The sequence below is a fragment of the Papio anubis genome, chromosome 12 (genome assembly GCF_008728515.1).
Source record: "Papio anubis isolate 15944 chromosome 12, Panubis1.0, whole genome shotgun sequence".
Lineage (NCBI taxonomy): Eukaryota > Metazoa > Chordata > Mammalia > Primates > Cercopithecidae > Papio > Papio anubis.
In genome coordinates, this window is record NC_044987.1 from 4,404,595 (window position 1) to 4,409,230 (window position 4,636).

Below are 4,636 nucleotides of genomic sequence, written 5' to 3' on the forward strand. Positions count from 1 at the left end.
GCTGAGGTGGGAGAATTGCTTGATCCCGGGAGGCAGAGGTTACAATGAGAGCAGAGATCGCGCTATTGCACTCCAACCTGGGTGACAGAGCGAGACTCCATCTAAAAATAAATAAATACACAGATTAACAGAGGAAAAAAGGCATACAATTTTTTTTTGTTATTTTACTTTGCTTCTGTAAGGCATACAATTTTATTAACATGCATCAACACTGGGGGATTGCAGGAGAATGGTTACACAATAACCCAGTGAGGTACAGTCGCTTCTGCATCCTTCTTCATAGGTGGAGGGAGATGCAGAATGCAGGCCATGCATCTGAGGGGTAGTAAACAATGGTTAGGGAGAACGAATGGACTCCAGAGACAGAGATTAACTTGTAAATGATTCTTTTTGGAATTCAAATGAGCCACAGAGGCAGACATTATCTTGTGAAAAAGTCAACCAGGTGTGGTTGCATTCCTCAGTCTTCTTTTCTGCCATAGATAATGAGATTTCAGTGAGGGGATGGAAGGCAATTGTGTTTTCTTTGGATGGTCCAGTCCTTTTTCTTTTTCCTTTTTTAATATATGTAGAAATGCGGTCTCACTATGTTGCCCAGGTTAGTGTCAAACACCTGACCTCAAGTGATCCTCCCACCTCAGCCTCCCAAAGGGCTGGGATTTCAGGCATGAGCCACTGCACCTGGCCAAGGGTTCAATCTTAAAGTAGATAAGAGAATATCAGAGCATAACATCTTTCAGTATCTGCTTACTTTCAAGGACCTCTAATTTAAAATAATCAGCATGCAAGAGTGCCATGTTTGGAGGCAAAATTTCCTAGGCTCTTCATTACACTCTAATGTGTCCTTATATAGATGATAAGGACATTTTTTAAACGTAATCACTATACTTTCATCATACTTAACAAAAATAATAATTCCTTAATGTTTTCTAATACCAATCCATACACAGATTTCCTTGATTTTCTCAAATTGTCTTTTTATTGTTGATTTTTTCAAACTGGGATGCAAAAAAGGGTGTCATGTTGCATTCGTTATCTCTTCTCAGTCTATTTGATCCCAAAAATCCACCGTCCCTTTTTTTCTAATGCCATCTTGGTTGGAGAATAATACATAATTACTGGAGAAAAACTGGGTCATCTTTCCGGTGGAATGTCCCACCTTTTTGATTTAGCTAACTGTATTCTTGTCATTTAAGTCATTCTTCTGTCCCTAATATTTCCTGCAAAGTAGTAGCAAATTCTAAAGATGGTACAATCAGGTTCAATTGTTTAGGCAAGAAAGTATAAATGATGCTTCCTGTTGCATTACACCATGAGGCACATAGTGTTTGAGCTGCCGTACTCGTAGGGAGGCTAAAATTGATCCTAGATTGATCATAGGGTGTAGGTGAAGTCAGCCTGGCCCTTCCATTAGAATGTTCCCCACCAATACTCCAGCCAATAGTTTTAGCCTCATTAATGAATGTTGCCTTGTTGCCTAGATCAAGTCTTTCTTTTTTTTGAGATAGGTCTGACTCTGTTGCCCAGGCTGAAGTGCAATGGCAAAATCTTGGTTCACTGCAACCTCCACCTCTCAGGCTCAAACCATCCTCCCATCTCAGCCTCCCTACTAAGGACTTCAGGCATGTGCAACCATACCCCACTAATGTTCATATTTTGCATAGAGACGAGGTTTTGCCATGTTGCTCAGGCTGGTCTTAAACTCCTGACCTCAAGCGATCCTCCCTTCTCGGCCTCCCAAAGTGCTAGGATTACAGGCATGAGCTACTGCATCCAGCCCTAGATCAATTATTTCATTGGAGGTAATTTTTAAAAAATCTATAATTTCTCCTGCATTGATAAGTTGGAATTATACATAGGCAGGAACTACTTTTATCAACTACTTAGTTATCCTAAAATATAGTTGGCATAGGAAAGGTAAAATAAATGCTTTCTCATTATGTATTCATTTTTCAGAATAATAAACTATTACCCTAACCTCCAAAGACAAGCCATCGGGTTGCTTGAGTTTATTATCATTTTTAGGCATCATTGTGAACTCATAATTTTTATGTATTTGATAGGTTTTAATCCATTGTATTACTACTATCCTTTTCGATGCACACATTGCCCCACTTCAGCCAGTGGGAACCCGTTCAAAGTGGTTCCTCTGCTGTTTTGACACTATCCCAAGTAGTCTTGGAGTGCTTCTTCACTTCCTGGTGAAACACATTCTCCAATGCTCATTATGTGCATATCTTGCCCCAAACCTGGAACCAGCCATTTCACCGAGGGAAATGGTATTTAGAGATCTACCTCAGGATTTTTGTTTTTTTAATTAAGCATTGCAAACATAATTGAGACTTCCTGTGCAGACATCTCCCAGATTTCTGCCCTCCCTTTTTCTTTTTATTTCTTTTATTTTTTGAGATGGAGTCTCAGTCCTTCACCCAGGCTAGAGTGCAATGGTGCCATCTCAGCTCACTGCAACCTCCACCTCCTGGGTTCAAGCGATTCTCCTGCCTCAGCCTCCCGAGTAGCTGGGATTACAGGTGTCCATCACCATGCCTGGCAAATTATTTTGTATTTTTAGTAGAGATGCAGTTTTACCATCTTGGCCAGGCTGGTCTTGAACTCCTGACCTCGTGTTCCACCAGCCTCAGCCTTCCAAAGTGCTGGGATTACAAGCATGAGCCACCATGCCTGGCCAATTTTTAATTCTATCTTTATTATATAGTGAGTCCAGATATGTGTGAGGATGTTCTGGGCTCCTATCCTATTCCACTGACTTATTTTCCAATTCTTGCACCATCCCACTATGTTCTTATTTCTATAGTTTAAAAAAGTCTTATGACGTCATAGAACAAGTCCCACCATCTTCTTTTTAAAAATGAAATTTAGTCTTCTCGGCCTCTTGCTCTTCCTCAGAGTCTCCCAGAGCATGAAGGACAGAGAAAACAGTATCTAACATCTGAGAACTCTAAAGGATGGGAGACTGGCTGGTGGTCGCTCTGAGGGCAGAGCAAACAGAGGCACTGGGGAAATTCCACATCCCCAGAGTTTATCTGAGCAAAGTATGAAGATATCTTCCATGGGCCAGTTGTGAGCCATAAGAGAGTGCTTGCCATTGTAAAGTTTCCTCGATTCAGCTAAGAGGACCAGCTTCTAGAAAACTAGAGCTATGCTGAGGCAGGAGGATCGCTTGAGGCCAGGAGTTTGAGATCAGCCTGGGCAATATGGAGAAACCTCGTCTCTACCCAAAATACAACAATTAGTCAGGTATGGTGGCATGTGCCTGAAATCCCTACTAGGGAGGCTGAGATAGGAGGATGGTTTAAGCCTAGGAGGTGGAGGTTGCAGTAAACCAAGAATATGCCATTGTACTTCAGCTTGGGCAACAGAGCCAGACCCTATCTCAAAAAAAAAAAATATATATATATATATATATACTGGAACTAGAACCAGAGCTAAACACTGAGCTGCTAAGGGAAGACTTTAAAAGAATGCATTCTCCTGCAAGAATGAAATGACAGATGACAGATTCCCAAAAAGGGATGGGCCAGGTGGTGGGTGGAGGAACACGATCTCGAAAGAAGTTCACAAAGTGCTCCATGCTACAAAAAGTTAACTTTAAAATTCCATCCACCTCAGGGAGTTCTAATGCCAGCTCATGTCAGTGCTGTACAAGTAGGACCTTCCCTGTTGCCCCCTTTCCCTTCCCTCCTTCCGTTTCTTTTCTTTCTTTCTTTTTTTTTTTTTTTTTTAAGACAGAATCTCCCTCTGTCGCCCAAGCCGGAGTGCAGTGGTGTGATTTCAGCTCCCTGAAACCTCCGCCTCCTGGTTAAAGCGATTCTCCTGCCTCAGCCTCCCAAGTAGCTGGGACTACAGGCACATGCCACCACGCCCGGCTAATTTTTTGTATTTTTAGTAGAGACAGGGTTTCACCGTGTTAGCCAGGATGGTCTCGATCTCCCGACCTCGTGATCCACCGGCCTCGGCCTCCCAAAGTGCTGGGATTACTGGCGTGACCCTGTTTCAACCTACAGGAGTCAGAGGCCACCTAAAGAGTGCATGGGTAGGAGGAGAAAACACCACTGAGGAAGACGGATGAGACACGTACCACACCCTCCATTCCCACTGCGGGCTCTCCACCCACTGCAGGCTCAGGTGGGGGCCAAGATAACTTATGCTTTGTGGTGTTGGAAGTTTTGACTACTACCTGGGACATATATCTTTTTTTTTTTTTTTTTTTGAGATGGAATCTTGCTCTGTTGCCCAGGTTAGAGTGCAATGGCGCCATCTCAGCTCACTGCAACCTCCGCCTCCCAGGTTCAATCGATTCTCCTGCCTCAGCCTCCCAAGTAGCTGGGATTACAGGTGTGTACCACCACGCCCAGCTAATTTTTGTATTTTCAGTAGAGACGGGGTTTCACCATGTTGGCCAGGCTGGTCTTAAACTCCTGACCTCAAGTAATCCACCCACCTCAGCCTCCCAAAGTGCTGGGATTACAGGCGTGAGCCACCGTGCCTGGCCTAGATATCTTAATCCATGAACTGAGACTGGTTTTCATGGTTAAGGGACTTTTTATTTGGAGTGGCCAGAAAAATCAGTGACACCTGGCAGAGATTTCATTCAGAGACAAGAAAGAACTCGCCC